Source organism: Leptonotus elevatus, chromosome 18 (genome assembly GCF_054856555.1).
Source record: "Leptonotus elevatus isolate MCC_2025b chromosome 18, RoL_Lele_1.0, whole genome shotgun sequence".
In the NCBI taxonomy this organism is placed as follows: domain Eukaryota; kingdom Metazoa; phylum Chordata; class Actinopteri; order Syngnathiformes; family Syngnathidae; genus Leptonotus; species Leptonotus elevatus.
In genome coordinates, this window is record NC_141256.1 from 6,226,251 (window position 1) to 6,247,426 (window position 21,176).

Sequence of the window (21,176 nt, forward strand, 5' to 3'; positions counted from 1 at the left end):
GAAGTTGTTCGAGTCATAAATGGTCAAATATAAATGCTACTGTAAATATATTTTGGCGCAAATTTCTCCTTTGAACAGCTTTAAGTGAAGGTAAGAGCATTACAGACAGTGACATGTACATACATTCAAAAGTAAAAATGTATTTCTTCATAAATTTACAATTCAAGTTTTGATAACTTGGAAAAATGATGAAAACTCCCCTGTACACAAGATGGTTTCCCTCTTTTATTACCTTGCGTAGCGCTTACACTGAAGAAAAAAACATTACTGGACACACATTTTAACAGTTTGTATTTATAAAATTACCTAATGATAACAACTAAAAAAAAGTTAACTAAAAAGTAAACTAAATTAAAAAAAACGTCCCTGACCCAGACTTCACAATCGCATTCTTTCCGTGAACATGCACTGGCGTTAGGACCCGGGGCTGACTTTCGTGGGAAGTCCGCTGCTGTTGGCGGGGCAAGGCAGAGCAGAGAAACCAACACGCACATAGCCACGCGCGCACATACACGCGCGCGCAAACACTCACTGAGCTCGTCAGTGGAAGAGCGCAGTGAGAGAGAGAGAGAGAGAGAGAGAGAGAGAGAGAGAGAGAGAGAGAGAGAGAGAGAGAGAGAGAGAGAGAGAGAGAGAGAGAGAGCATCGGAACGTAGCGGCTCGTGTGCGCGTGTGTGTATGCGTGTGTGTGTGTGCGCGCGCGTGCGCGTGTAGGTGCGTACGCGCTCGTTCGGCGGTAGAGACGACTGGCGGGGCGGACATGGAGGGACTCGGGAAAAACGCTGGGAAGTGACCAAGCGCCGAGGCGAAGAGGGGGGACGGAGAGAGCGAGGAGACACGGACGGATATACGGGAGGAAAGAAGGAAGGACGGAGGGTGGCGAGAAAAGTCTGACAGAGGATAGGAAGAGAGTGAAAAGCGGCTCGCCTGGAACGCAGCAGGATTCTAAGGTGACTTTATGGCTCTTTTGGTTTGTGTGCGAGGGTACGTGTGAGGTTGACACGCGCTGCTGTAAAGGGAGCAGTGGAGGTGTGTGAGCGGGGGGGGGGGGGGGTCACTTTAAAGTGTGTGCGAAGTATAGTCTTTTGGCTGTTCTTTCCATACGCTCTAAACAGAGGGGGCTGTAAAGTGAAAAGAGAGCTGACCACGGTAAACTGGAGTGAAGGGGTCCAAAGGAGCGGATACTTACTAGTACTACAACAAACTAAACACACACTTCCCTGCTGGGAACTCAAGTAAGCTCAAGTAGCTAATTTAACCACTTCACTAACACTTACACTCACTCATGTGTTTTGAGTTTCTGCTATAATGTCACCCTTGAAAGAATGAATACTCTTTTCTCCGGAAACTTGAGTGACAGTGAGTGACAGTGAACGCAGCTTCCTAACTTGTAGGAGCATCTCTCTCTCTTTTCTGTGTGTGTGTGTGTGTGTGTGTGTGTGTGTGTGCGTGTGTGTGTGTGCGTGCGTGTGCGTGTATGTCAGACAGCAAACAGGTTGAGGGAGGCAGATCTGATCAAACGCACAGCAACAGAGGAGCAAGCGTGGCACAGGCTGAGCAGCAGCACATTGGATTACACACACGCGAATACACGCACACACACACGCACACACATTCTCTCAAGCTCTGTGGCCATCAGAACAGCTGGGAGAAATGTGAGTGTGTGTGTGTCAGTGCCTGAGAGCGTTTCACTTGATGCATGCCCCCCCCTTCCTCTGCACGTGCGGGGCTGTTTGCTTTTGTATTATCTTTCGCTTCCGTGTGTCCATGTGAGATGTGCGTAAGGAGTCAAACGTCTCCTGGCGTGGAGAAAAGAAGGAGAGAAAAGCGATCAGATGGCCAAAGAATAAGGCAGATGTGAGGAGTAATCCCCCTGGCGAGAGATGAACACGGAAGGGAGGGTCGAGATTTTAGGACAGGAGGAGGCGGAGAAAGGCAAGGCGGAGATGGAATGAAGGAGACAGGGCCTGACGTGCTCCCTCCAGGAGTGCTCAGAGTGCCGCTCATTCATAATTCACCTCCATGGCAAGCGTTCATTCACATATTGACCCCCCCATGGCTGCGCTCAATGGAGCTCTCAACCTCTCCACCTCTTGGTGTCTCTCAATGGACACCCCTGTGGCGCGGCGTTCAGCTAGCACCGAGCACATATCGCCTCTTTTTCAGCATCTCATAGTGTGTTTTTATGATTCTTTAGACGGCAGCACTTTTTCAGCCGGAATCTCTGATGTGAGATTAAGTTGTGTAAATTGAATATTGAATTCAGACTCCACCCTAGACACAGATAATTGGTATGGATGGCTCAGAGGGTTAGTGCTCTCACTACAAGTGTTGTTTGTCGGATTCCCCTAACACAGCTAAAGCAGCCTATTATGGATCTATAATTCATGTGTGAATGAATTGAATAGTCTGTGTTTGGATAAAAGCATCAGACGGCTTCTCGGATGCCAGGGCATGATTTATTCAGAGTAAATACTCAAAAAAAGGCTGTTTTGATGTTTCTGATTGTATCATTTGTGACTGGAACTAGACTGTTTACGCCCCAATACTGTGGTCTGGTCTGCGGTGATCTATGAACCGTGAATACTTGTCTGAAATGCAATGGGGGGAAAAAAGAAAAGAAAATTAAAATGTTTATATATTATTCATTCTTTGTGGGAATGCGGAAATTTAAACTTGCTTAAAAAATTCACGTCTTCCGGGATATATATCGTCTGATTTCACATGACTTACTTTTGCACAATTTAACGTTAAATATCAACTTTTCCCCATTCATTTTCAATGGGACTGACATTGAACTTTTTCTAAGTCTCACTTTCCACGCCCACTTCCATACATACAACTGATCATCATTACCAGTTCTGTGATACTGCTCAGTGGCGCACTTGGTAAACTGCATCGTCCAGTAACCAGGAGGTTACAGGTTTGAATCCTACCTCCGACTCTAAACTGCTGAAATATCCATGACCATTATGCTAAGTGATATACTTGTATACCAACTGACTATCATATCAGGAAATGGATATCATTTCACTGAAATGATTAAATGCATGTTAGTGTTTAGCATCAGATGCCACATTTCAAAGTAAATGCTCTATTAGCCATGATTTCAAACAAGTTAAGTTCGTTCAGTGGTTAGAGCAATTGCCTTCCATCACGGAGTAAAGCCTAGTTGGACCACATTTTATTACTTTCATAATTTATCTTTCAATTTACTTCATAAGCACATGCATTTAAATCTTAGCATTCAGCTTTTCAGCATTCACACGCAATCTCTGCGGAAATTGCACTTTGTCTAGTTATATTATATTATTCATGGTTTTTTTCAATATCTGAATTTCGTAGTTTAGGTTTTAGTGCCAATACATTATATTTGATATGTTTAAGGGTATTCAGCAGGTTTACACATAGGTAATTATAACAATAAAACAATGATAAACCAAATTTATGTAGTGCTTTTCTTACACACACTTAATGTACAGTACAGAAAGAGGCTAAAAATAAATGCAGAAATTATAATAATTTAACCCCCTCCAAAAAGCATTTTGTCTGAACACAAGAAATCTTAGAATAATAATAATTTGATACATTAGATGATGATCAAGCAGGACATTGCTCCAAATGTGCACTCTCGGGCGAAGGAGTTTCCGTCGTGCTTGAAGAATAATTTTCCCTTTTTTCTTCATGGCCAACCATTCCGAGCAGATGGCAAAGACAGTCCGCCTCCATGTTTTTTTGTTTTTTTTCCTCACGTTTGATCACGAGTTTTAGTGAATTTCAGCTTCCCTGGAATCACCACTGAAAATGTTGAGTAAAAGCACCAAGTGGGTGTTTGTGTATATGATGCATGTGATCTCGTGGCTACAAATAAAAAAATCCACCGTTTCGTCTGTGGCTCCCCCATGTTTTTGAAATTTGATTTGAAAATTCTGAAATGAGTCACACTCAAGTCAAGTCTGCATTTGCTATGCTGACAGCTGCTATTGTGTTCCACAGCGAAAGCAAAGAAACAGACACAGTTCATCCAAAGGAACGTGAGGCACTTTTCCTCCAGAATTCTTGATCAGGACTCAGCCTGCGCTGTTGTCAAGGGTTTGATTCCCTATGGATTCAAGCGCACCAAATATAGTAAAACTAATTAAAGACATGGTTCACACCCATCAGGAAAAAAAAAAATTGCATTGTGCGTTTTGATGGAAATCTCATGAGCTGCGTTGCTCTTGATAGAATAATTTTCATAACTCCCAGATGTCATCAGTAGAAGCAATTATTGAGGCTCAGATGTTTGAAGAGAACAGAAGAGAGCAATACAAGTTATCACAGTGTAGTGCTACCCAAGGTCACATTTAAACCTAAACATACCTCACATCACATTTACTGCATTTCTAATAATGCATATTCCCCTTAGACCACAGCACCTATCCATCCATTGGTGATGTTTTATATATCAAACTGTACCGATGACCTGTTCCCTTGTGACTCTGAGCACGAAGATGTTGTGCTTTTTACCAGAGGTATCTTATATTTTACAACTGTAAATCCTTGCGTCTATGCTATGACCTTGGTCGCTATGACAACTGCCAACTGAGTGGGTCAGCTTAACTCTATTAGTTCCTACACAGCAACCCCAGAGTACAGTTAACTGCTGGTTGTAGAGCTATGAGCAATGTTACAGATTGGAAACCTAAGAAGAGAGTGGTAGTGGAGTCTAAAACAACATTTAGCAGAGTAGTGGGACACATAGCAAGCAAAAAAAAATAAAAATAAATAAAAATAAAAATTAACACAATCGTCTGCTATAACATCTATCCTTTTATTCATCAACTGACTAGGGTGTCATCTAAGCCAAGTTTTCCAGCAATTTTGAACTTCCCATGTAATATATTATTCTCATATTGGCCCAGAATGAGTTTTTCTGACATGTCCCGTGTCTTGTGGTCGTCTGTAATGTGATCTTCATTGCCAGGCAAAACGCTACAGTGAATTGCGTAGCCTACCAACTAGACACCAATGATTAACACTGCCATATTGCGTTGTGGTATTTGCAATACAAGAGCCGATGATACATATCTTAGAAAAGGTTAAATCTTCTTTCTCATAAAGTGGACTAGATTCTGTCATTGTCTTAAATCATGTATGCGTGTAAAATGTAATTTTGCATGCTATTGTACTTGCAGTAAAAATGTGTCATCTGCTAGCAGATTAATTTTATTGAATTTCCATTGCTAAAGGATTCCAAAATAATTGCCCCAAAACATCCCCCTTTTCAGGATAGTTCGGTTTACAACAGCACTGACGTACGACGGTTTCAGCTAGGTGATGAACGACACATGATAAACTAGCTTGTACAGTGTTATCTTGTACCTCTGTTAGCGAGGTGTGGGTTCGTATAAGATTCTGATGGTATGATAGTCATCTAGGGTGATCACATTTTCAAAATTAACTCATTTGCTCCCAAAAAACATATAAATATGTTCTATTTTAAAATAATACCATGCTCCCAAAGACGTCTTTATATGTTTTTTAATGTTTTCTTTTATGCTTGAGCATACAGAAAGCTTTGATGCAGCCTCTGAACTGAAGAGAATTGTTTAAGCAATGGTAGTTATCACAAAAACGGCCAGCAGGTGGCATCAGAGTATAAGAGATCGACCAGGGCCATGTTGCAAAAAAGCTAATTTACTCACAGTTTTAAAAAGATTTGTGAATAATGATGAAATTTAGCTATATTCTAATGCTAATTGCTGAAAAACGGAAACAGGTTCTATGTTTTCATCATAGCAATAGAACACAATATTCTGTGGGTCTTGCAAAATCTGTCAAAATCCAGTAAAACAGCCGGGAGCGAAGGGGGTTACTTCAGTGAAAATGGCTGGGAGTGAATGAGTTAAAAACCGGTAAATCAAATATACAGTAAATTCTCACCAGGAACTATTTATAGCAAATCTATCTCTGGTGACAGTTCAACAGCTGTAAATAATCAATGCAGTCACCATCATCCAATCTTTTTGTGCCCGGTACTGGGCAGCTATTGGAATTTGGCTGTGCCGTTTACCTTGCGCTGGTCAACATTGTAACATTGGAAATATGCTGCCAGAAAAGCTTAGCTTGCATTGGGTATGACTGGCAAATGCAGCATTAGGCTAGTAGGACTGCATTTCCCATGATTCTTAGAAACGGAAGCAGAAAGTAGTCTGGTATAGTTCTGGTATGATGAAAACACACCTGCTAGCGATTTAACAGTTCAATTCCTTTTGAATTGGTTTATCGTATGATAACTGTGTGATTGACGTGCACAAACAATTGGCTTGGTGATGGGCACGCCGGGACGGGACCTGCGTAATACTGGGAGAAAACAACAAGGCTGGAAAAAACTGGCGAGACTTGGGACACAAGACTCAAAACCGAGACTGTCCCAGTCCTAAAGGCACTGTCTTAGTGAGCAAAAATATGATGGTTTCACAGTATCACTGTATTTCAATTACAGCTTTGAAATATAATCTTTTGAAAAGTAGTCACTTGACTTGAGTGTGCTTGTCAAGGGTGAAGCGTGACATACTGCTGTCAGTTGATTGGTCAACAGAGAATTGTCCACATTCTTTGTGTTATAAAACAATGCATAGAATGTAAAGGAAAAGGAGCTACGACTATTGCCATATATCCTACACATTGTGGAAACACCAGCCTGATCGTGGCTTCCAGCTCTTTAGATTTGTTCCCAATAATGCTAGCTAGTCTAGTTTCTATCTTTGTTTAAAAAAAAGCGCATCGAGTTAAGTCAATCTTTTAGCACTGCAGCGGAAAAACAGTGTGGCCAAGTGATCAAGATAGTTTTAAAGAATAATGGTCCTTTGCATCCCCGAGGTGCTAATAGTCTTCAATAGGTCCTCTGTTGATATGAAACAGACAGTGACAGGCCACAGGCCGAAAAGTCCCCTCTCCACTTAGACGCCGCAACCTCGCATAGTGATACACAAATACACACATGCATGAACACAGACCCACGCACACTAGCATTAAAAGACGTCAGCTAGTGTAAAAATAGAGCTCACAAACAGAGAGAAGGGGTTTTATGTTTACAGGAGGTGATGTCATGTTTGGTATAAATCCATAACAGACAAATTGGAGGGCATCAGCGTCAGCCTCCTCAGCCTTGGCCTACTTTTAGGTGCTTCTAAAGGCGCTGCAGAGTTCACGGAAATGTTGTTTGTGCGTATTGTTTTCCGTGGCAGAGGAATGCACAGAATGACGCTGCTGCGGTTGCCAAGCAACGCGGGGACGTGGGCGGAAGGATTTCCTGTCCTTAGGAAGCTTTGTTTATGAGAGTTTGTGTGCATGCGTGCGTGTGAAAAATTGAGTGTGCATTTCAGTATTATGCTTGAGTGCTTGCGTTTGAATTCTTTGCCTCAATTATAACCATTAAATTAGTGATTCTTCACCTGAGTTCGATCGAATCCCAGGGGTTCGATGAGTCAGTCTCAGGGGTTCGGCAGACACAACACCTGTTCCATGATGATGTGTACAGCTTGGCTATCATTGGCTGCAGGTGAATTTGATGCGCTCAGTCGTTTACTTGTGGCTATTGTGATGGTACGTTGTGTGATTCCTTTGTTATTGTAATCCCTTCATACTAACTGTGTCGAGCAAAAAAAGAAAGTGGTCGGACAAAAATGTGCAGTACAAATTCACATATATGAGTAAAAACTTTCATATTGTCTTCTAGTTAGACAGTCAGTCGTTTTTTTTCTTTTTAAAGACACTAAGATTTGTATTTATCTTTACAAGCCTTCTGAGGATGTGGAACCGAAACTCGTAAAAGTAAATACAAAGCTTATTGTCTTAAAAAAACAAAAAAAAAACACAATTAACTGAATTCACATACCGCATTTTCACGATCATAAGGCGCACCATATTAAAAGACACAGGTTCAGTTACGGGTGCTATTTCTGTATTTAACACACACATAAGGCACTATTGGGCGCAGTAACAGTTAATTATACGCTAGCTCAAAACATATAGTAGCATGCTTTCACGCTAAAAATGCAGCAGAGCCAAACTGAGTTCGGTTCTACTTTATTGAAGTATTTAACAATGTAAACAGTGAGTTTGGTTGTACTTGAAGTGTTTAACAATGTACTCATGTTACTTTTGATCAATCCTCGTCCACAAATCACTCAAAGTCCTCATCTTCTGTATCTGAAACAAACAGCTGGGCTAGTTCTCCATCAAACACGCCAGGTTCCCTCTCGTCATTGTAGTATTGTCAGAGTGAGTCTTGTTCAGTGCGGCTCCTCAGAAATGATGCCGGCTTTTGCGAAAGCTCGATTAGTGCAAGCAGACACGTTTAGCCCAGTTAGCATGCACAATCCATTCACAAATTGTGGCGTAACTCGCCCTAGCACCAAGACGTCCTATTGTATGTTATACACAGGAAACCCGGCTCTGATTGAGGACTGGCAGGCATGAGAACCCAATAGACTCACGCCATCTTTCAGTTGAGTCTTTTGGGTTCTCATGCCTGCCAGTCCTCAAAAAGGGCCGGGTTTCCTGTATATAAGCAATATGTCGGCACGGCTGCGCTTGACTGTCTGTGTTGGAGCACTCGCCAAAGATGCTCCCACACAGACAGCTTACTGATTTTGCAAGGCCCACAGAATATTGTGTTCTATTGCTATAAAAACATGGAACCTACCAAAAGTAAGATTAGAGACTATTCTTTCATCAGTAAAAAAAAGTAAATTTCTATCTATTTCTGTTTTTGCAGCAATTAGCATTAGATTATAGCTAGGTTTAATCATTATTCACAAATCAGTTTAAAACAGTGGGGAAACAGCTTTTTGCAACTATGACCCTGGTTGATCTTTTATACTCTGGTGCCACCTGCTGGCCGTTTTGTAATAACTACCATTGCTTCATGCATTCTCTTCAGTTCAGAGGCTGCATCGAAGCCTTCTGTATGCTCTAGTATTACCCCCCCCCCCCCCAAAAAAAAACTGTATAATAGAACGTATGTATACGTTTTTGGGAGCAAATGAGTTAAGATGCATGGGATTTGGAATACAACACAATGCTTTCTGAATTCAAGGTGAAGAGAGACAGTTTCGATAACAACTGTCCCTGTTTATCTGGATAACATGTAAACTCTATACCAATGTCTTGAATTTGGGGGGAAAAATCATATTCAGTGAATGCACATAGGAAACTGGTGGATTTCAGTACCTGCAACAAGGTTAAGAACCACTGCACTAAAAGAAAGTTACAGAAAGATGCACACTAAGTGTAGATTGAAGATGCAGAAAAATGGCTGGGGAAAAAAAGCCTTTTCGCGTCTGTAGAATTTGGATATGTGTTGCGTAACTCCTCTGGCCGGGTCGGATGCAAACTCCTCCTCTTCAACCCCAAACGCTCCCACCATGACACAGCCACAGCACTCACGCCAGCCCGCCTCTGTGCTAATGATGTCATCAGAATGCCTGGTTTTTATGTTTCCTCTCACACATGAGATTGCAATTATGTGTTCTTGCCCCGCAAGCAATCACAAAAACACACACACACATACATACACACAGACTCATGGCGCGTGTGTCCTGCAGGCGTTGGACCTCGAGATTACGTAATTGACATTGAATGAATGGGGTGACGTCAGACTGGCGCTCTCATAGTTGCCTCGTCTTTCTGGCTAGCTACAGTGATGTCACAAATGGATGCAGCCATACACAGAGGGTGTTTGTGTGCTGATTCACGAATAATCACGTGTGAGGACAAAAATGACCTCAGAAACCTTCTGATTTGTTTCATCTGTTTATATGTTTATTCCTCCCCTGCTTCGGCCCCGTTAAAGTGACTTGTCTTTCTTTTTGGTCCAAAGTTCCCAGCAGCATGTTGACTGATGTCCTTGTTACACACGCATAGGTTACAGACTCATTCAGCCCCTTTTGAGTGGCTCTTGTTTGAAATTGATACCCCTGTTGTCTCTCAGCTGGTAACTCCATCCCTTTATTGACCTTCATCTGTGGCCGTTTGACCTTTTCTAGATTCTCATTCAGTGAAAGCCAACAATGCGGAGGGGAGACGGAGAAGATGCGGTGTTGATTTGACAGACCGCCCGGTTCTTATTTTAGCAAAGCATCACACTACGTCACAGAGAAAGAGAGTGGGGATATGTCGGTTAGCCTTTTATGGCGATCTACCAAAATAACTCCTTGAGCTCACAGTTGGAGTTTTGTTGTTGACAGGAAACGTGGATCTGTTTGTGTCGTGTCTTTAATGGATTGGTTTGTTCTTTGGGCGTTAATGTCCAAGCTCTGCACATAACCCATCAAGTGGATGGCTAAATGGGAGCATTTAACAGATGTCTACATACACACATACACACACACAACAAACACGGTTTGTCTTTCCATTGTCTTGTCCCACTAACTCGCTCTAACCTCAAACCACAAACCGACAGCAAATAATTCCACACTTTAACAGTTTCTGAATCGAGTACTTTCATCACAACACTCACTCAAGTTAAAGTTCTACACTGACTTTTTACAACCTATAAGCAGAATCTCCTATCAAAGGAATGATCACGGTTATGATGTTTTCATGAAGACTAAACCGCAAATAATTTCCACAAGCCACAAAACCATGCACATTGAACAGACCTATTTATTACCAGTGATAATTTGGTCAATGAAAATTTTTCGTCACAATTTTTTTTTTCAGACGAAAATGAAACAACAACTAAAGCAGAAGCCATTCATTGAGACGATAACTATAACTAAAATTTACTGACAATTTCGTCAGTGACGAAAATTCACACAATACAATCAGTAGGAACGAAACACAGTTGCGAGAAAATAACCACTCAGAAACTGTTCAGTGTTCACGGCACTTTATTTAATGTTCAAACATGTTTATATTTATTGTGCAGCTGTAAGATTAATCTCAAGCAACCATGCACTTTTTTATTTCGGTGAAAAGTTATATTATTGTCAGTTCAACATGTTTCATTGAAACAATGAAGACACCGTTGTATTAAATGTGTCTTGCGTGTTAAACTACAGTTACAAATAGGTGTGTTATAATTTTCTGTATAAAAGTTGAAATGCTTGCTGAAGGAAAATATTGACGAAACTCAGTTTAGTCAACTAAAATTGCTCTTTATTTCCGTCGACTAAAATTGGATTAACACTAAAATACAATCAGATGACTAATAATTTAGTCATGACTAAATTATAACTAAAACTTTAATCAATTTTAGTCAAAGGACTAAAACTAAAACAAAATTAAGATTCCTTGTCAAAATTAACACTGATTTATTACCAGTTCACAAATATAAATTAATTTCATGTATCCATACAGGACAATCCAAGACCGATACCAGTACGAGTGCTGAACTCTTCAGTACTGACCGATACCGAGACTATGGCTGAGTGTTGATTCAGATTTCCAAAATAGATTTGATTCGATTCACAAGGGCCCGATTCGATTCACAATTCGTTTTTAATTCAGTTAAGGATTTCACGCAGTACCAATTTTTATATCATATATTTATATATGTGTATGTATATATTTTTTTCATATAATTGTAAATAAAAATAAAAATATTCTAAATTGTTTTGTACTTTTGTGGAATGTAAATTGCAAGAAAATTGCAAGATACAAAAAAAAAACAAAAAAGGAAAATCACTTCGATGAATTGATATGTTTAAACCCAGCCTTAACCATTACCAAGTGTTGATACCACTAGTCTTTGTGATACATAAAATACCCCACCTACCCCCAAAATGACATAACTTTAAAGAAAGACTTATATCTCATGTAGCATTTTTCCTTAAAATGGCATTAAATGAATAGCAATTTTTATCATATTTATTCAATTTTTTCATGAAATACATATTTTGTATATAACACACACAATCAAATGAATTTAAATAACTAATCAAATTCTTAATGGGCATCTGTGCCCTATGCCTTGATCGTAAAACAACTGTGTCAGCCTCCGGCGCGAGTACCAGTTCCTTGATATGTGGCCAGGTATTGGCGCGATACCGCTACCTGGTATCGGAACTTGCTCATCCCTAAATAAATTTAAAAAAAGAAATGTTACAATGTTACTATTGAATTGAAATGGATTTTGTTCAAAATTCCAGATTCTATTGTAGGAAATGATTACAATTAGGAATGGTCGAGGGATACCAGGTATCGGTATCGGGCTGATACCCAGCATTAGTTCAAGATATCAGTACTCCCACTTTTGGCCGTTTTTACGATCAGAAACTACAAATTAGGAATTAGAAGAATCACAATTTTTCATTAATTTCATGTAAGTTCAATGAAAAATTGTATATTGGCAAATATACAAGTCTTTTGGTCAGTTTTTGGGGGAAATGTTATATATCAAAAGGACTAGTGATATCGACACTTGTTATCGGCGACTATACTCATGGGTCAAAAATGGACCGATCCTATACTTGGGTCAATTTGACCCAACTTTGAATCAAGAAATGGATCTTTTAGTGTAAAACAAGTCATAAATATTGGTCAGATCCTTTGCTTGGGTAAAAAAATTGGGTAATTTTTTATAAAAAAGCCCAGGAAGTTGGGTCAAATTGACCCATAGAGTGGATCGGTCTATTTTTGATCCATAATTGAGTTACATTTAACCCAACAGTTTTTAGAGTGTACTCAAAAGTTGAGCACTCGTATTGTCATTGGTCTGAAAAAAAGTAGTATCAAACAACCTTCATTACAGTCGATAGAAATGATGAACCGAATGATGTGTTTGTTATGCAAAAGTGCGCCAAAACGACACACACGACTAAAGTAAATATATACACGCACCCACACACGCGCGCTGCACCCCCACCACCAGGAGTCCTAGAGCCTTAGTCAGCGTCTGTGTGTCCATGCGTGGGCCTGTTCCCTGGCAATGTAAGGGGGGAAAATACCTTCCCATATGATGTAAGCACCCAAATGCCTGTGCGTGTGTGTGTGCATAATTGCAAGCTTGTGTAAGCGTGTGATGGTCATTCTTGGAGATAAGGTTTACGGTGCTCTCCACTGCAGCTAGCTTTTTCCTAATGAATCCACAGTACAGTGCACTTTCTAAGTTTGATTAACACCCACAGCAGAGCGCAATGTGGCCCCCTAGATGAGATTTTATATGGCGCCCCCTCCATCAGTGGTTTGCATACCCTTACAAAAGAAATGCCACCCAATTTTTGAGTATTAATGATGATAATAATGTGTACTTAAACACTGTAAAGTTTAAAATAACATGTGTTAGACTATTTGAACTGTAACTCTAAAGAGGAAAAATGGGAATATGATTTTGATTCCCTGTTAAAAGCAGGAAACATTAGCTAACCAGATTGTACACATATAGTACAAAAAATAATATAAGCGTAGATTAGGCCAATGATGACACCGAATGTCACGGACACACAATATACAATAGTAAAGACCCTCTCCATGCCGCCAAGCTACCGAAATATAAAAGTGGTTATTTACTGATTTGCATATCGTGCTGAGGCTAATCGTTCCGAAGCAATTTATCAGCTTAATTGTGCACTGGGCTAAATTACTGACACAGTACAACTCATGCTTCATTTTATTACTGTATCTCATTTGGCTTTGGAGTTATAATTTCTCGCAGTATTAATTGGGCATTGCTTTACATTTCAGTCTGTTAGCTTTTTCATTTTCATTTTATTTAATTGTATCATAACTAGTTTTTATATAATCAATAAAATATCAAATGCAAGTAAATATTGATTAATGAAGGCGATTCCCCCAACCCCCCCGCCCCCCTTATTTTGTGACTTATTTTCATAGCATTTGCCTGCCTAATGTGTCTAAAACACTGACCCTGAGACTATTTGATTGTAAACAAAATTCCGCTTCCAACAATTGAATAATGGGGTCGGCTTTCTGGGATCTGTGTTTACATCAGCGTAAAAATGTAAATATTTAAAGTGTATGGATGGAAGGCAGTGCATACATGAAACTTTTGTATTGTTAACTGACATGATGACCAACCAAAGAATATCCACTTATCGAAAAGGTGTGTTTTAACACCTAGACTGCTTTTTTTCCACCTTATTCACTATTGAATCTGTATTTTGTTCATTCTTGATAAAAAATAAATAAATAAATAACGCAGGTAGTCCATAATTCTGCCTCTCGTCATACTAATGAAAAATAGTACAGTATACAGTCCTCTAAGTGGAAGACCATCTACAAGAATAGAGGATCTGCTTTATCTCACTTTACGTATGTATTTTATACTTTGTACCTTATTTTTGCTAATACAATAATCCTGTGATGACCTCAATTGTAAAATGAGTAAAAACGTTGAATGCATCTGATATTTCCTAAAGAAATGTTGACCATAGAGATGATTTGGTTCAATGATGTGACAAATCTATTTATTTGTATACTTGTCTTACCGGTAATTAACTGTAATGAAATGATGCAGTATTTTACAGGTAGTCATTTATTATTATTATTCATGACTTTCCACATCACTTGGTCAATTTTCTCCCATTTCCTTCCCTTTCCTTTGAATTCTGTTGGCCACGTGCATCCTCCTTATATGGCTTTCTGGAATTAGTTCCTTGCTTGCTCTTTAATATAATGGATTTCCTCCCTCTGGGACAATACCTGATTATTTGAACTGTTCCGCTGCACCTCAAGAAACCCATGCCAATTAGAAAACTACACACCAATTTACAAGTTACCTTTCCTTTTATAAACTCTTGAAAGAATTCATAGAGGCTAATTTCAGTCAATTTTTTTGCCACATGCTTAATCCTGAGTCAGCTCAATTAAACAACACAAGGCATTGTTGAGCATGCACAGTACACTCTAAAAACAGTTGGGTCAAAAGTAACCCATTTATGGATCAAAAATGGACCGATCCACTTTATGGGTCAATTTGACCCAACTTTCTGGGTTGTTTTATACAAAATGACCCAATTTTTTGACCCAAGTAAAGGATCTGAGAAATATTTATGAGTTGCTTTACACTAAAAGACCAATTTCTTGACTCTAATTGACCCAAGTAGAAAATCGATAAATTTTTTACCCATAGTTGGGTTATTTTTGACCCAACTGTTTTAAGAGTGTAGGGATGAGGGGCTAATTTCAAATAAACCTTTTGTAGGAAAGTAACCTTATCTGTAACCTTTTTCCCGTGCAATTAGTTACATGTTCACCTATTTGATTTTGTTTACGTTTGTGAAGCACTTACAGTCGTCTTCATTCATGTCATCTTTTTATTGGTATTTGTCAGATAGAACTGAATAAATTGACAAGTTTGTGATAGGCTAGATAGTTGGGTGTGTCTAACACTTATTAACTATTACATAACAGGGTTGATTAAAAGCTGTGCCAAAAATTGGCTTGTCACTGTAATGTGAAATGTTTGAAATGTGTAAAAGTGATTCAACTCAAGATTTGCTTCAGACTCATAACGGCACACTGAGTCATAATATTTTGGTGTTGTTGTTTTACATGAGCTATCAGTTTTGCCAGATTTGTGGTCTAAAATGCATTCAGCGTGTACAGTATCTCAAACATGCTGAGAACAGTTGTAATTTGCAGCAAATTCCAACATATTAATCATTGCTGGATTTTGATCTGGTAAGGGGCATAAAAGTTGATCGCAGTGGAAATGATCTTTCTGGCGTGTCTGTTGCTAAGCAACACTGTCACAATACCCTTGTGACCTTTCGACCTCAGGCGAGTGTGGTGTTACTTTGCCACGGTCTCCACAGCCATGTGTGCTTAATGCTATCTGGGATGATGGCGAGACTGACGCATAGCAACTAAGCAGCTGTGATTTCATGGTGGTTTTATGTGTTTGTGTCCATGTGAAAGGTTGTCACAGTTCATCTATGGGTAAACCCAGCAAGTCTTATCTACAGCATTGATGCAGGCACAGAACCAGTCAAAAAAATTTAACACCTCTTAAAAAGTGCGTCAACTATAGTGAGCAGTCGTTCCCCTCAAGATCCATTCATGAAAAAAATGTGATTCAAACCTCCCTGCTCCCTTCCATTTATTCAGTAGTCTTATTCATCTCTTTCTTGACTGCAAACCAAACACACCACGTGTTCTGTTTCTTTTCGGCAAGACTCTTTTGTACATTTCAACCACTCGTTTCCAGAAGAGGAACGTCCTTGGCCTGTCTGACGCTCCCACTGAGCCCTCCGTCAAACACCTGGGGCGGGCGCTCACGTGGCGTTCACACCAATGACAAATCCGGCAGATAATGACATCAGTTAACGGAGAGTCTTTAGGACCAGCCCCTTGAGGTGATTCGTTGCAGAGAGAGCGCTCTTGCTGTTATGATGATTAAGTGCTATATGAAGGGCTATCAGAGGAGAGCCCCTTAATGAAAGTGGAGCTCAGAGAGCACTGGCAGTGGCAAAGCTGTGGAGAGTAGGAAAAAAAGGAGAAAAGAGGGGTATTGAAAAGAGTTTAAGGTGAGAGAGAAAGTGGGTGAGAAGAAGAAGAAGAAGAAGAAATGAGAGAGCAAGACAGGGAGCACGGACCTGAATATTCAGCAGCTCCGTCCAGACTTGCAGAGTCTGACTGTTCATGCTCTGAATGTAGCACGAGGCAGGCGGTGAGCACAGGAAACCACAGTAAAAGAGCAAAGGAGAAGGGGAACATGTGTCTGCGAATGCAAACAAATATGGAAGATCCAGTTGACCTTAATACGTTTTCATGCAAGAGTGCAATGCAGTGACTGTGAACACTCGAGTTTGTCCTGCTTCAGAGCTAACTTCTGTCTTCTACCATGAATAGAAGCTGATTCCACCTAGAAACATTATTACGCATGTTTTCGCCGGCACGTTTTGCTCCTTAACAAATCATTATTAAACAGAAATATTGGCAAAGCACCTTATTTCATGACTGTACGGATTAATGCCATTTAGGGGTTGTGTCAGAAAGGTTCCCCGTCATCACAAATAGGGATGGGAGTGTAGCGTCTGAAGTGTAGGGCAGCTCACACAAAAATTAATGAGCTTGCTCAATCTTGGTGCGCATGTGCTACAGTGATCATTAGGTTTGGTTTGAACCCGCGGTAATACCATCCCCTGGGTTAAGACAGTGTGACTAGAGCTGCAGGATACATTGTTTGAGCATTGTCATCGCAATGTATGTGCACGCAATAGAGAGATTGAATGTCCTTCGATTTGTTGCTATTTTATTAGTTTTAGTTCTTTTTTTTAAATGCTGCATTTTAGTGTAGTTTTTATTAGTCTTTTGTATATTTTTTTCCCTTACATTTTTGTGTACTTCTTGTGTGTAAAAATGATTAAAAAAAACATCATGGTAAATATTGTGTAGTAAAAATTTGACAGCGGCGTTGTGGGCGTGAACACATCTGACTTGATTGCCAGTCGACGTGCCTCCTCTCAATCCCTTTAAATGCAGCGCACGTGAGGTGCACTGGTGGTCCTTGACATGGTGGAAGAAGGAGCTGATTTAATTGGGTCTGGCGGGAGATCAAAGCGTGCAAAACAAAATTTACAAGGAACTGCAAGCAGACCTGCTCAGATGGACAATGTAAAGTTGGACCGGAAGATCACAAATCTGGAACTATGGAACTTTTCTGACATATCGTATATACAGTTGGAGGAGGCATCTTATCCAAGACATCTAAATTGTCCTTACCTAAAACTTTGTGCTCTCATCACGGCTTACATATTGGCTGCGTATTCAGCAACTTTTAAATTCATGCAAAGTTTCTCTCCTTCAATTCTGCTTCATTTGTTCATTAAAACGGTCTTTGTATTGCCTCACATATCTGACTTCACAGCTGCTTTAGGATAGATCACCAATTATTAATTACCTTGGGATTGACTAGTGACCAGTCCGAGGTAAACAGGACTTGGCTTCATACCGTGCTGTAAGCTGGAGGATAGTGTAGAAAAAAATTGGTGTACATTAAATTAAATGAGGTGTTACATATGACCGGAAGTCGCAACAACAACCAACAGCCTTTATTTCACAAATTCCATGTACATCAGCTACACTTTGGACAGGATAAGACAGTGATGTAATATTGTAAATATTTTTAATATATTCTCTTTTTTATTTAACTACAGACAAATTAGTGTAGATTTAAGCCAACTAGTTTGTTTTCGGTCTTTTGGGAAGGAGTCGGGGCACCCACGGGGATCTCCACTGTGTCTGTATTTAGGGTAAACATTCGAGTGGGAGTGTTTGTGCCAACAGATGGACCTTTCTCAGTTTATCCAACAAACACTACTGTCACCGCCGTACACTTGGCACTGGGCAGATGGATATGTCGGACTTTGCTTCTGAGTGCTGGCATGTCGAGCAAAAACAGGGGATAAGGCTGTGGGGGAACTGTGAGAGTTCAAGAGGACTAACTTCTTTTGCAGTTACCTTTTAGCTCAAACTTATGATGTTGTACTGTATTACAGAGCTAAAGCCCCCCCCCCCCCCCTCCATTTTTCCACTTAAAAAGGATGCTTCAGCATACGTTTAGTAGGAGCAGAGGGGATACCGGCCCCCCTCACCCTCTGACATATCACCCTTGGCTAAAGGAATGCAGAAGAAAAAGCGGCTCAAGATAGCAGATCAGAGGCTTTAATATGAACCACATTGTGTGTTGTTCTCCTGTTCCACATCTCATGTGTTCTCTGCATCAGGAGTGAATAGCCTTTGATGAATATCTACAAAGAGATTCAAGACTTATAAAGAGTGCCAATTTATCCAGGTATGTTATCTAAAGCCTGGTAATTTGGGAATTCAGTTCACTCATATGGGGAGCCGGGAGAGCTTGTGGTATTTATCAGGTGAGTGGTTCAGGAGTCATTTAATCAATGGTTGACCTCATAGTCTTGGTTTATTACATCTCAGCCGTGTCCCTTCATGATCCATTCCTTACCATGGCGTCCATTAGTGTTGTAGTGCTTGAGGTTTGTCTTGATCTCGAGACTGATCTCAAGACCACTTTTTAAGGGTCTCTGTCTCATAGGTATTTTTACTTGCTTTTGTCTCGGTCTCAGAAAGGGCAGGCTCAAAATTTTTGATCAAGGCCGGTTGAGACCAGGCCAGTACAACTTTAATCCGAAGTGAAATGACAAATTTGCTTAGACTTGAGATTTGTTTCATTGCATTCATTTCAAAAACAACAAAAGATATCGGTCATTTTGTTCTGGATTTTTTGGTTATTTTTCTTTGATTTATACAGACCTCGTCTTGTCTTGATCTCGACCTTCAAAAGTCTTGGCTTTTTCTCTGCCTCAATACTCTCTAGCCTCAATAATGTCTTGGTCCCGGTTGGTGTGGTCTTAACTACAACACTAGCGTCCATATAAGAAGAGACATTCTGAAGGGGAAAATGATAATGATTCTAAGGGCCCATTGACAGAGGCCCTATAAGAGTATTCATTAGCCTGAAGTGGCCAAAGCGAGATTTTGTTCGCGGGGCCCCAAATCTTTGATGGCACCTCTGCATGTAAAGAACCATAACCATTGCCAGGACATGTCTTAGCCCTGAGTTAAACGTCTAATCACGGCACCATCAACCCTCATCACTAATTCTGCTGGCAGGGCCTGTCAGCCAGCATACGCTGAAAGACGTGGTGACTTTGAAATGTTGCTAATGACCCTAGGATATAACGACCCTCTCTCCTTTACACCCACTCACTATTTTCCTTTTTCTTGTCCTGCCATGTCATTTGCACTTGCAATCATGTCCTCTTTATAATCATTCCCACTCTTCTGCTGTATTTTGTGATAAGAATATTCCAGAAAAAGGATGGGGTTATAGATAAAGAACTGTATTTCTCTGTGAATAAAATCAAATTGGGAATAGGAAAATGACAATTTATTTACAGAGGAGGGCATTTACACCGTGTCGTCACCAATCTGACAGTACCGAAGGAATGTCCGTGGGTCTGTTACTGACAGACTCCCGTTTTTGCTGGCGATCTGACGATTGACGGTAACTTTGAAACACTGAGGAAATAAGTGCAGACTGAAGCGATTTTTCCGCCACCCTCCGAGCCGTCATGAACCTGAGAAGCAAAGACAGGGGGCAGTTTGGCGACGAGAAGCAGGAGGAGCAGTAATAGTATAAGAATTTCAGGGTTGGGGAATCCAGGTCCAGAGAGAATAAACCCTAAAACAGTTTGACTTTAGCCACAGATACTTCTTAGCAGGTGCTTCTATGAGCTTGTTTACCTGCCAGTTAAGTAGAAGCATGAAGGACGCGCATTAAAATAACGCTGTCGGATTGACGGAGTGACAGACTGTGGTGGCCTGAGATACTGACAGAGTGAAGAGGACGGACTTCCGGGTCTGCCGCTGGCACGACAGGCTGACGCGCCCACCTCTGTTTATTTCGGATTATTAATAAACTTTTTGTGGCACTGGGTAGCTACTTCAAGGAAAAAAACTAAGATTGAGGCAGGGTAAGCATTATTATTATTATTAAGCACGGTTGCGTCAAACAAAAACACAATATCTAAACCTCATGAATGACACCAAGAGAATGCTTGTTAACCACTCCAATAGGCAACACTTAAACTTCAAACCACCAAGCTTATTGCCAAACCTATTTAAATCTTGACTAAACAAAAGAAAGACAGCTCCTTATTGAGTCTGCCACAAGCACCTTCATTAACCGTGTAAACTTACCAAGAGAGCTTTCAGCTTAATAATTTTACAGCAAGCTCCAAAGAGGGAGACGAGAACATCAAGGCACTTGCCTATTTCAGCTCTGATCTTACGGGTAGGTAATAAAAACAAATTCTAAGACTGTAAACCGTAATTTACCTTCTACTTCATTTTTCTAGAGTGGTAAGAAAAAAGTGTGTTAATGTTGGAGACAAAGAAGGTGATACTGACACAAACACAAACTTAGAGACAGTAATACAGTTCAGTGATGCAGTGGCTCGGATAAAAAGTGGCGCCATGGGAATAATAAACATAAACTCAATAAAGAATAAGCATTAAAATGGCAGCAGACATTCTATCTTAGCTATAGGAAAACACGACCTGTTTGAAATAAACACTAAGCTAAGCTTTAAAAGAGCTCACTTTATAGGTTTCCTTACAATAGAAGCAACTATTAAAATCAGAAATCCGTATTTCCTTTTGATTTGTAATCTGTGATAAAGTCTTGATTGTCAACATTG

The 21,176-nt window shown here is 40.2% G+C and overlaps 1 protein-coding gene across 1 annotated transcript in view; it reads left to right on the forward strand.

Annotated features, from left to right (window-relative positions):
- Positions 1-510: 510 nt before the first annotated feature.
- Positions 511-21,176, forward strand: part of LOC147158384 (forkhead box protein N3-like) — an 81,786-nt gene continuing 61,120 nt past the window's right edge. Inside the window, exon 1 of the mRNA XM_086061469.1 lies at positions 511-950. The gene's annotated coding sequence lies outside the window, so the exon portion shown is untranslated. The remainder of the gene's footprint in view (positions 951-21,176) is intronic.